The sequence below is a fragment of the Cucurbita maxima genome, unplaced genomic scaffold (genome assembly GCF_002738345.1).
Source record: "Cucurbita maxima cultivar Rimu unplaced genomic scaffold, Cmax_1.0 Cma_Scf00003, whole genome shotgun sequence".
NCBI lineage: Eukaryota > Viridiplantae > Streptophyta > Magnoliopsida > Cucurbitales > Cucurbitaceae > Cucurbita > Cucurbita maxima.
In genome coordinates, this window is record NW_019272019.1 from 747,270 (window position 1) to 760,172 (window position 12,903).

At 40.2% G+C, this 12,903-nt stretch overlaps 2 long non-coding RNA genes across 2 annotated transcripts; both read right to left on the reverse strand.

The window, feature by feature from the left end:
• Nucleotides 1–1,907: 1,907 nt before the first annotated feature.
• LOC111477169 lies at nt 1,908–8,139 on the reverse strand. The gene is made up of 3 exons (XR_002717226.1): nt 7,581–8,139; nt 7,394–7,484; nt 1,908–1,990 (listed from the first exon to the last, which is right to left on the reverse strand). It is a non-coding gene; the product is annotated as an uncharacterized LOC111477169 (long non-coding RNA).
• A 750-nt stretch (nt 8,140–8,889) lies between these two features.
• Nucleotides 8,890–9,878, reverse strand: LOC111477171. The gene is made up of 3 exons (XR_002717228.1): nt 9,765–9,878; nt 9,576–9,679; nt 8,890–9,454 (listed from the first exon to the last, which is right to left on the reverse strand). It is a non-coding gene; the product is annotated as an uncharacterized LOC111477171 (long non-coding RNA).
• Nucleotides 9,879–12,903: the final 3,025 nt, after the last annotated feature.

Sequence of the window (12,903 nt, forward strand, 5' to 3'; positions counted from 1 at the left end):
TTCCAGAATAAGCATGATGCAAGCCTTCGTCTATGTATCGACTATCGGACCCATAACAACACTCAATCAAAAAAGAGCTCGTGCCACTCATTGCGAACTTTTTAATCAATTAGGTGTAGGAAGGTATTTCACCAAGTTGGACTGGCGACCGGAGTACTACCAAGTGTGGATATTAGAGAGCTTAGAGGGCAAGATGACGTGAGGCTGAAGCATTAAAGTTTCTAGTAATGTTGATCTAACCAATGCCTCCTTTTGCACAAAGATGAATGAAGGATTTCGCCCCCCATGCATCGTGAATGGGAGAAGTTTCTCGTAGTCTGTGCTATTTGATACTAATTGATACTAAATAGATCAGATGAGATTTTGGTGTATACTCTCATTGGAAGAACACGCGGAGCACCTTTTTAACATGGAGAGAGCAATATTCCAGATCATAAGAGAAAGTCTGCTCTATGTGAAGTGCTTTGCATAAGGTCTAGTTCCTTGGGCATTGGATTGACGACGACATGAGTTGGTTGGGTCAAGAGAAGGTGCGTGCAAGCCGTGGTGGACTGGGAGACGCCACACAAGGTGCAAGAATTACGATTCTTCCTCAGATTAGTCCTACTTCCAAATTTGTTGACAGATTTCGAGCAACCCCCAACCTTTGAGAAGGCCACTCCTCTCTCTTCCAGCTTGTTGTGACCTGACCACTTTCATGCTTCGAATGAGAAGTTGCGCTTTCGATCTTGTTCTTAGTTCCAGGTCTGGTCCTTTAGGTGAGGCTCTTGACTTTACAGGGTGGTTTCCAGTTCAGGAATTCGTGGTTGGCTGAAACCTTTTCCTTCTTTCACTCTTTTACTCTCCTATAAAAAAACAAAAATGAGACTGAACCTTCAAACATTTTCCTTCTTTCACTCTTTTACTCTCATGTAAGAAACAAGAATGAGACTGAACCTTCTTTCACTCGAGTTTCACTATTCTTTCAGGAATTCGTGAACATAATAATTTCTGGATGACCATGTTCCTAGAAAAAAGATACTTTCGAGAAAGAACGAGCACGAATGAAGTAGCTATACATACAAATCCATTTACGGATCTACATGCTTCGATTGGAACTAGAAGTTCCAGAACAGGTGTACCACCATAATGAAACTACCTTTTCTTTTTTTTTATTCGGATAGAATTTCTGTTGGCTTCGTTGGGAGGCTCGCGTAGTTTGTTACGTCAGATACAAAAGGATAAGTTGCGTTGGAATTGAGAAAGTTCCATGGAGTTCATAATTGTATAAAAGGAGGAGAAGTAGTGGGGCACATCAAGGCACTTCTTGGTAAAATTGGAACAAAAATATCATTTGATTCGTCAATCCTTAAATAAAGAAATAAGCAAAGTTCCATCGTTGAGTGAGAAATGGGAAACTTCTCTTTCTTTCATTTGTTGAGTCTTGACTTCCTGTTCAGTCTCATTCATCTTGCTTTCGTCTTTCTCCTTATGATTTAGAATTATAAAGGAGAATGAATCCTGAACCAGATTGAACTGTAAACAAAGACTCAAGCAAGACAAGATGAATGAGACTTTACAATGAAAGAATAAGGAGAAGAAAATGAAAGAAAGATTTGATTTGCTCTTGAACCGATATTACAGTGTTTAAAAGAAAGAAGGGTGTAACGACCCTAAATTTCCACATATCTAGAGTCGCCACTAACGTTTCATGCTCATCTCTAATGCAGAATATAAATTTAAGAATGCTCATCTTTATTAGCGGAAAAATTTAAAACTTTAGAATACGTTCAAACATTAGAAAACACTGCCAGACTTACGTATTTCAAACATCATGCTGGAGTTCAAAAAAGATAAAAACAATTATAAATTAAATAATTTAAATGAATGAAATGCAAACACCCTATCCTAGCCAAGACTATGAATTTTAAATATGCAACTATCCTATGCACGCGCCACAATCTCTGATCACGATACCACCGTCAACTGTACATGGGAGCCTTGCCTTTACCTGAAAAACAATATGGCACACGGCCTAAGAAATACTCAGTAAGTGACCCCACTATAGGGGCCATGCTAATGTAAACACATGCAATCATGAATTAGGGACCTATCTCCAATCATCTTAAGGGTGGCCTCCAGTCTCGGACAAGTTGGATGTATAGTACTTCCCTATACACAACTCACACGTGTGAGTGTGAATCCCCAGGGCGCTCGCACACCCCCTGGACCCTCTGGTCAAGCTAATTTGTAGCGACGTCCGGAGGTCAGCGGAACCCCATAGTGTCATGCGCCTCATGAACACCCTCATCTGTGTGCTTTCGCACCTGTGTGTTAGGGTCGCACAACAACGCACACGCTCGATTTAGATGAGCACAAAGAACAGGATAGAGAAAAGTGCAAGAAGAACTCTGGCTAAAAGAATTTTTTTTTATTGATGACTTCACGTATGTTCAGTAGGAGAGAATTACCGAGAATACAGAAAGTATATTTTCAAAGCTCTACTGAACGGGATATATATATGGTTCAGTTTACTATATATAGCTTTACCAGATTTAACCATCTACTATATATAGCTATTTACCATATATAGCTTTACCGGATATAGCTTTACTATATATAGCTTTACCATATATAGCTTTACCAAATATATCTTTACCGGATATAACAACTGTTGATCAAGCTATAAATAAGAGAGCAGACTCCATAACTTAACAATTCTCCCACTTGGAGACTGATCCTACACCATACCAATTAAGGCTTTTGCATAACCTTAATTTTCCAACATCAACACATTTTGTCAACATGTCTGCTGGATTCTTTGCACCCTCTATCTTCTCCAAACACATATCGCCTTCTTCCACTAACCTGCGAGTGAAATGATATCGTCTTCTAATGTGTTTTGTCCCTGAATGATAGACTGAGTTTTTCACCAACTGTATGACACTCTGATTATCTATATAAAGGATCTTCTTGCACTACTTCCAGCCTAATTCTTGTAGATAGTCTGTCATCCATATCATCTCTTTTCCAGCTTCAGCTATGGCCACGTACTCAGCTTCAGTAGATGAAAGAGCAACGCATTTCTGAAGCTTGGACATCCAACTCACTGCTGTTCCATCTATAGTGTAGATATACCCAGATGTGCTCTTGCTGGAGTCTACATCTCCACTCAGATTAGCATCCACAAAACCTTGTAGAACTACTTTGCCATTGCCATAACAAAGTGAAGTATTGGATGTACCTTTCAGATATCTCAAAAGCCACTTCCAGCTTCCCAATGTTCCTTCCCTGGATTTGCCATGTACTTGCTAACAACTCCCACTGCATGTGTTATGTCAAGTCTAGTGCAGACCATAGCATACATCAGACTCCCAACTGTAGAAGCGTACGAAACTGATGCCATGTGCTCACGTTCCTCAACTATCTTGGGAGATTGCCCCTATGACAATTTAATATGATTTGCCAAGGGGGTAGTCCTGAGTTTAGCGTTATTCATCTTGAATTTGGACAACACCTTCTCAATGTACTGCTCTTGGGATAGATTTAATGTGCCAGAAGATCTATCTCGAGAAATCCTCATCCCAAGAATTTGCTTCGCTGCACCTAAATCTTTCATCTCAAATACTGAAGGCAAGCTTGCCTTCAGGTATTTTATCTCCCTCACACTTGATCCAGCAATTAGTATATCTTCCACATACAGGAGTAGAAACACATAAGAATCAATGTATTTCTTGAGGTAGCAACACTGATCCTTTTTACTCCTGTGGAAACCATTGTTGCACATGAAGAAGTCAAACTTCTTGTACCATTGTCTCAGTGCTTGTTTCAGCCCATACAAGCTCTTATTGAGCTTACACACCATGTGCTCCTTGCCTGGAGCTGCAAACCCTTCTGGTTGTTGCATATAGATCTCCTCATCTAGATCTCCATGTAAAGACGCCGTTTTTACATCCATTTGCTCAAGGTGCGAATTCTCCGATGCAACAATACTCAGCAGAATTCGGATAGTAGTTAATTTCATCATTGGAGAAAAGATCTCAGCATAATCAATGTCTTTTCTTTGTGAATATCCTTTAACTACTAACCGAGCCTTAAACCTCCTTCTACCATCTGGTTGAACTTGATTCTGAACACCCATTTGTTCAACAGAGCTCTCTTTCCTGTAGGCAACTCAATCAGCACCCACGTATTATTCTTTTCAAGTGAGCTCATCTCATCATCCATGGCTTGCTCCCACTTGGTTGAATCTTCCACTTGTAGGGCCTCATCAAAGGACTCTGGTTCTCCTTCGTCAGTCAGCAACAGATAATGTAATGAGGCTGAATATCTATTTGGTGCTCTGATAGTTCTGGATGATCTTCTCAACACCTGCTCAGGTGCAACTTGCTCCACGTCTGGTTCTTCAGCAATAGGATCAGGAGTTTCTTGAGCTTCGGTTGTAACATACTACGTGAATTTTCCTGCCACTCAAGTTCAACTCCCACTTGCTTTGTAGTCTCAAAGTTTATCTTCTCTCTGTCCTTGTACATGACATTTTCATCAAAGGTCACATCGCAGTGTCTTAGAATTTTCATATTTTTCTCATCCCAAAACCTGTACCCGAACATGTCAGAGCCATAGCCTATGAAGTAGCATTTCATAGCCTAGCATCAAGCTTATCTCTCTTCTCTGGATCAACATGAACATATGCAGTACAACCAAAAGTTCTCAAGTGAGAGTACTTGAGTTCTTTTCCTGTCCATACTTCTTCGAGCAATTTGAACTTCAAGGGTACTGACGGCCCTCTATTAATCAAATATGCTGTTGTGTTCACAACATCAGCCCAGAATGTCTTTGGTAGTCCACAGAGTGAATCCCCATGCTTCTTGCTTGCTCATTCAATGTTCTGTTCATCCTTTCTGCAATACCATTTTGTCTTGCCTTACCGGGAATTGTTCTTATTAATCTAATTCCCCCAGCTGCACAAAATGTTATAAACTCTGATTTGTTGTACTCTCCTCCATTGTCAGACCTCAGACATTTGATCTTCAAGCCGGTCTGATTTTCAACTTCAGCTTTCCACTTCTTGAAGGTGGTAAACACATCTGACTTGTGTTTCAGAAAGTAAACTCATACCTTCCACCTGAAGTCATAGATGAAGGTGACGTAGTACCTTGATCCACCAAGTGATGAAACTGGAGATGGTCCCCAGACGTCTGTATGGACTATTTCCAACCGCACTTTCTTCGATTCTCTGGTAGCCTTTGTGAAACTAACTCGTTTCTGTTTGCCCATAACACAGCTCTCACAAAGACCCATATCAACAGATTTTAAGCCTTCTAAAGCTTCTTTCGCAGTCAGCATCTTCATTCCTTTGACGCTCATATGTCCAAGTCTATTGTGCCATAGACTTGAATTGGAAGCACTCTCAGCAGCAGTAGTCATGTTGATACACTTTGCAGTAATGTATAAGGTTCCAAATTTTGTGCCACGTGAAACAACCATGGCGCTCTTCACAATCTTCCATGAACTCTTTCCAAACTTTGTTGTATAGTCTGTGCTATCCAACTAACCAATAGAGATCAGGTTCTTCTTGAGACCAGGAATGTATCTGACATCTTGTAATGTCCACTGATTTCCTGCTGTAGTTTGTATGGAGACATCTCCCTTCCCTTCAATCTTCAAGGTTTTGTTGTCGGCAAGATACACCTTCCCGAAATTTCCTGATTTGAAATTTCGAAACAATTCCTTACTTGGAGGCAAATGGAACAATACACCTAAATCCAAAATCCAGGATTCAGCTGGGCTGTCCACACTAAGGATTAAAACGTCCTCAGTGTCTTCTGTTGTATATATAGAATCATCATCATCTTCAGATTTATGATTCTGTTTCTTCTTCAGTTTTGTACAATCTGTCCGAAAGTGTCATTTTCCCCCACAGCTCCAACACGTTACGTTGGGTTTGTTTGGAGATTTTCCCCGGTTCTTTGATTTTGATCGCCCATGTTTGTTTGAGCTCTTTGATTTACTTCTTCCCCTTCGATCAACACTGAGAGCATTCCCTGATAATCTCCAGTTTCCCGTTTGCGAATACTTTCGCTGAGAACTACATCTCGTATTTCATCAAACTTCAGTTTATCAAATCCTTGGGAACTGCTGATTGTGGCAACAACAGTATCCCATGACTCGGGTAAGGATGACATCAAAATCAACGCTTTAATTTCATCTTCGAAATTCATTTCCACCGAACTTAGTTGACTTATGATCATATTGAATTCATTTATATGATCAGCAACAAATCCACCTTCAGACATTTGTAGATTGAACAATCTCCGCATCAAATACACCTTGTTCATAGCCGACGGTTTTTCATACATATTTGACAGCGCCTTCAATAGATTTGACGTTGTCATCTCCTTGATAATGTTAAACGCCACGTTTTTGGATAGCGTCAACCGGAGGTTCATGAAGATCTTTCTGGTACAGATAATCTTCAATTTGCATCTTCCAGAAACCGAAATTGGATCCATCAAACTTCTAAATTCCAATCTTTGAACTTTCCATCTTCACAAATCGTGGTGAATTTCACCTAGCTCTGATACCAGTTGTTAAGGTCGCACAACAACGCACACGCTCGATCTAGATGAACACAAAGAATAGGATAGAGAAAAGTTCTATGGCTAAAAAGGTTTTTTTTTTTTTTTAATTGATGACTTCACGGTATGTACAGTAAGAGAGAATTATAGAGAATACATAAAGTACATTTTCAAAGCTCTACCGGACCGGATATATATATGGTTTAGTTTACTATATATAGCTTTACGAGATTTAACCATCTACTATATATAGTTATTTACCATATATAGCTTTACCAAATATAGCTTTACCGGATATAACAGTTGACTAAGCTATAAATAAGAGAGTAGACTCCATAACCTAACACTGTGCGCATTCACGCTCATCATTTAGTGCGCGTCCGCACTCATCATCTCTAGGGGAAGTAGCCTTATGCTTATGAACATACAATATGAATGAGGTCCCTCTAAATCCATCATATTGTCTCTTCTGACACAACCCTCTAGTCTCATCTCTTTGTTACTCTAGGTAACACATACTCGTAGATATTTATATTAATATCATTTTCACGCTCGTAGGGTTATGTCCTATGTCGATTTAACGACATGATGCAATATGGCACTCATCATCATCATATTAAGGTAAACATCATGCGATCATCATACTCATCATATTGTCACAAAGTGCATCAAACATATCAAGTATGTCATTCATCAAAAAATATATATACTGCACACATCATCAAGTATCGTAACCCACACATCATCATAACTCATATACCGCATCATACGACATAGTTCATACATCATCATAACTCATACAATTTTTTAGCCTATCCTATAGTAAGGCCACTTACTTGGTTGACCTTGGCCGAAGTACTCCCTAAATAGCTAAACGTAAGCTCCCGTTCCGTGAGAGTTGCTTCCTACGTTGTCGGGGTTTGTTTCCTATCACACCGTTCACCACTTTCCGTTAGTATTTCACAATTTATTTACCTATAATTCAATAAATGTGAAATACGACTCTAAAATGGTCTCGGATACCTTAATCGGGGCCAAAAACAGATTCGGGAGGGTCGAAACAATAGAAACTGGGCTGAAAACAGGTGAGCTGAGCCGAACAGCCGTTGGGAGTCGCCGGAGCGTCACGAGAGGGAGCCCGAGCTGTTTGTTTCGAGCCGAGCCGAGGAACCGCCTGCACCGCTGTGTGACACGTGGCAGTAGCAGAGCGAGCCACATCGTGCGGTAGCATCGGGTCGAAGCGCGTGTCGCAGTCCGATTCGGGTCGTGGTCCGAGTCACGGGCTGCGAAAGGCCACTAGGCCAAGACTAATCGTTGGGCCGCAAGTGTTTGGGTTGCAGGCTGACTCAATTGGACCGTGGGTCTGGTCTCGAGTTGGTTCAACTGAATTGTAGCTTCTAGGCTGGTTTGAGGTTTAAGCCACTGTAGTTGGGCTGGGCCGAAGGTAGAGGCCAAGGGAAAGAATGGGCTGGCTCTCTCGGGTTTTGGGTTTGGGTTTACCCGGATCTGTGGATCTCGTCTTCCTTACCCGACTTCGTCGATTTTTCGATGAGTTTTCTCTCTCCTTCCCGCGGCGTTTCCATTTCCGATTTCGGTCCTCTTTCTTCCTTTTCCTCTTTATTTATCGTCCTTGTTTCTTTTCTGGGAGTTTTTCGGCCTAAAAGTTCCTAAAACCACAGATCTAAGAACTTTTAGGAAAACCCAATTTTTCGACCTCGGTTATCGACAACGGTGCTTACGCAAAAAGCACAAAACGCACCTTGAGTTATTGTGCTTTCGTTAGGGATCCTTCTCGTGGTGGTAACTGATCGTTTGGTGTCGGTTTGACGGTGGTTTGAGGGTTCGTCAGAGAAACTAGAAACTCGCCGATATTTATCTGAAATCTCTCTCTCGTATTTTCTTTCTTTTCTCCCTTTGCAGGTATTCTGATAGGTGCTGGGATTTGTGGGCTAAAGGCTGGGCGTGGTGTGGCCTTCGTTTCTAGTGGGGTCCGCGAAACTCGGCGATCGCCGAAAAACTCGCGAGTTTTCCGGCGACTGAGTTTTTTTTTTTCGGTTTCATTTTCTTTCCCTTTTTTTTTTCTCTTTTTCTTTCTCGAATCGTTACAAAGGGAGAAGAAAATGAAAGAAGAAGAATCAGATATTCCCTAAACTTGACAGTCAAGTAAATGAATGAAATCCGGAACCTGAACCTGATTGAACTCTGGAACCTTTAGAAAAGAGAGAGATTCATGAGACTGAACTACTCCACCTTCACCTGAACCTCTATTCCCTTCCCTTTTTACCTTATTTATTAACCTAACCTTATTGAAAGAGGTAAACAAAGACGAAACCAAAAATCTGAACCGAAACCTTCTCCGAGTTTACAGTGTTTGAAAGAAAGAAGGGAGTCGAGTCAATGAATTAACTGCTTTACAAGAGAATTGATTTCAGAAGAAAATGAAACATGAATGAGACTGAACCTATCCTCTTCTCCTCTCACTACTTACTCATTCAGCTTTGACTCTATTCCCTTAAGTTATTGTGAGTTATTCTTTCACGAACTGGAAACAAAGACGAAAGATTCCTTCTCCTTCACTACTGAATGAACCAGATTGAACTCTTTCACGAGGGAAAGCGGCTTCCATAGACAAAGGGAGTAGGGTTGAGTCTCCTTTTGCGGACTCAACCTACTCCCCTCCCTTATTGAAGGAGGAAAACTCGGTCTCACTGCTTCGCCCCTTTCCGATTCATTCTCCTTCACCTCTGCTCTTTCGGCTCCCTTCTTGAACTATAAGTGGCTTCGCTCCTTCAACCGATTGAACAAGGGAAAAGAAAAAGATCAATACGGGGGATTTATTCGACTGAACTGAACCTCGTAAACTATCAGCTTCTCTACGAAACCGGAACCTCTATTCCCTTCAGTTGACAGGAGAGGAAATGAATGCAAGAATCAGAATCAAATGAAAGAGAAGTAGTTCAACCCTTGTTTATAGGAGAGTAAAGAAAAAATAAGAGAATGAAAGAGAAGCGACTGAACCTTTACACTCGAGTAAATGAATTCAATCCTGAACCTATTCTGTATGGTCTCATTACTTCGCTCCTCTCCCTCTCGGTCTCGTTGCTTCGCTCCTTCACCTTCACCTTTAGAGAATGAAAGAAGGGAAAGAAAAGAAGAATCAACATTCATTCTCCTAAACCTATCGGTAAAGCTGCTTCGCTCAATCACCTGTACTTTACAAGAGAGTAAATGAATGAAATCCCTTCCCTGAACCTATTTATTCAAACAATGAATGAAATTCGGAACCGGAACCTTCTTGCACTCCTCCTTATTCATCAAGTGTTTCAAGACTCAACAAGAATTCTCAGGAACCGAAATGACCTGACCTTCACCTATTTATCGAGAAAAAGATCAAGACTCAAGCAAGATAAGATTCATGAGAATAACCTAAAGGAGAATCAAATGAAACATGAATTCTCCTTTTCCTCTATTCTCTTTCCTTCACTTGACAGTCAAGTAAATGAATGAAATCCTGAACCTATTTATTCTTCTTTTTCAGAAGTCAAAAGACAAAAGCAAGACAAGAAAGATGAATTCTCCTTTTCCTATTTATTCTTGAACAAGGGTTTCACTATTCTTGAACTCGGTAAAGCATATTCTCCTCTTCCCTCTCCCTATTGGTTACTTAAGAAGACTATTGATTGGTTACTTAAGAAGGCTATTGGCGTTTTCTCTCTAACGGACTGAACTCGGAACCTATCCTTTACAGAATGAAATCAGGGAGACTTAAGATGAATTGAAAGAATAAATGAATTAGCTGCTTTACAGTCGAGTAAATGAATGAAATCCGGAACCTGATTGAACTAAAAAAGAAAGATTTGAATGCAACTATGAATCTCATGGAGAGTTCGATCCTGACTCTAAAGATTACCATTTAATGATGGTGTTCACTAAGAACCACAAAGATCAGTATGAATCAGCTGCAGTTTTTTCAAGGCTCTCCATGCCTATTTAGGAAAGGGTTGTCTATGTTGCTTCCCAAAATTGCAAGGAGGCATGTCATCATCAATGTCAACGAGTCCTTCTATCAGCTTCTTTGACTGCATCTGAAGCAAACCTTGATGATGAAAGTGCCCAAGTCTTTTGTGCCAAATCTCAGTGGCACTAGCTCTAGATATAAAGGTCATCTGCTCTTTCTCCATCGGATTTAGAGTAAAGCTTTTTCCTTTCATTTTGACATTGAACAAGTCTTTGTCACTAGCATCTTTGATCAAACACTGTTTATTCTCAAACAACACTTTATAGCCTTTATCAAGAAACTGTCCAACACTTAAGAGATTTTGATCAATTTTAGGTACAAATAAAATATCTGGAATAAATTTTGTACCTTCATAGCTTGTTATAACTACTATGCCTTTTCCCTTGACTTCCAAGTGTTCACCATTGCCAGTCCTCACTCTCTTAACTTCGGTGTCCCTTAATTCCTCAAAAAACTTCTTGTCATATGTCATGTGATTTGTGCACTCATTGTCAATCAACTAGCTCTCGTTTGATTCTTTGCCTGAGGAACAAGTGACCACAAACAATTGATCTTCGTCTTCTTGATCAACTACTTGTGCATCTACTTCTTTCACCAGTCCTTTGACTTTGTAGATCACAGCTTCATGTCCAATTTGATTGCATTTGGAGCATTTGGCGTCAGGTCTTCTCCAACACTTGTATGGTGGATGACCTTTCTTCTCACAATGGCAGCAAGGTGGATAGGATTTTTTGGAACCTCCTCCTTTTGTCTTCTGATAATTGGCAGATGAATCTCCATTCATCGATTGGTTTTTGAAAATTTTCTTGTTTTTATACCTGTTGTTGTCTTGATGCTTAACAGGTAAGGCACCTTCAATCACCCCTTCTTATCTCATAGACCTCCTTTTCTCTTGTACTTGTAAAGCGTTCAAGAGCTCCGTAAGAGAAATCTTTGACAGGTCTTTGGTGTTCTCTAGAGTAGTAATGGTAGCTTCAAACTTCTCTGGAACAGTGACTAGCAGTTTTTCAACGATCCTGAAATCATTTAACACAGAACAAAGCATTCTCACCTTGTTGGCAATGCTGAGAAGTTTGTCAGAGTATTCTTTCATCGACTCCGACTCCTTCATCTTCTGCAACTCGAAATCCTTAATCAAATTCAGGACTTTCATTCCACAAATCCTCTCATCTCCTTCATATTCAGCCTTGAGATAATCCTAAATTTCCTTTGCTGTTTTGAGAGACATTATTCGCATGAAGATCATTTGAGATACAACGACAAATAGGCAAGCTTTTGCCTTTGATTTCCTTGTCTTCTTTTCCTTCTATACTTTGATTTGTGCTACAGTAGGATTTGCTGGAAGCAGAGGAACCTCGTAATCCTATTCTATTGCTTCCCAAAGATCCAAGGCCTCCAAATAAGTCTCCATACAAACTAGTAGGATTTGCTGGAAGCGGAGGGACCTCATAATCCTGTTCTATTGCCTCCCAAAGATCCAAGGCCTTCAAATAAATCTCCAACGAACTGCCCACATTTGACAACAGCTGAAAAACTGGATTCTCCTCCCATTTTGATCTCACAGATCCCATAAGAAGACGGCTCTGGTGGTGCAACAGCTGAAAAAGTGGATTCTCCTCCCATTTTGATCTCACAGATCCCATAAGAAGACGGCTCTGGTGGTGCAACAGCTGAAAAACTGGATTCTCCACCCATTTTGATCTCACAGATCCCTTAAGAAGACGACTATAATACCAATTGTTAGTGAAAGAGTGGGTGATTGAATGGTTGATAAGAAGATTGTGTTATGAAGAGCAAGAATGCTCTATATATATTAGAGAATACATAAAGAACTTAGTCCTAAATCTGTTTAATTTTTCAACTAAAGACACCCTAAATCATTTCGAGATTATAACTCTAGCCCCCTTTTTTCTAGATCCATCTCACATCAATAATTCGACCCCTACCGTCTATAGGTAGTTTTAGACAAGTTTCTTTTGAAGTGGATACCCGAATGCCAAGTATGACTCGTAATAATCTATCTTCAAGGGCATACAATGATTCTTTCGCCATCTGAGGCATTAACTTACCTACTAAAATATCGTCCATGTCCACCCACGATCCCAGCATCACAATTCCATTTTTGTCTAAATTTCAAAGTAAGTGGACTACGTTAGTGATTCTTTCAAGTCCACATTTTTTATACAAAAGAGCAATCTCTTCGTAAAAAAATAATAGTTACGATGCTATGAGAATTTAACCTTGAAACTTCTAAAACCATAAATCGTCAAATTAAAACTAAAGCATAAGCTAGAACCAAAAAAGGAAAATTTCTGCCAACAAATAAGA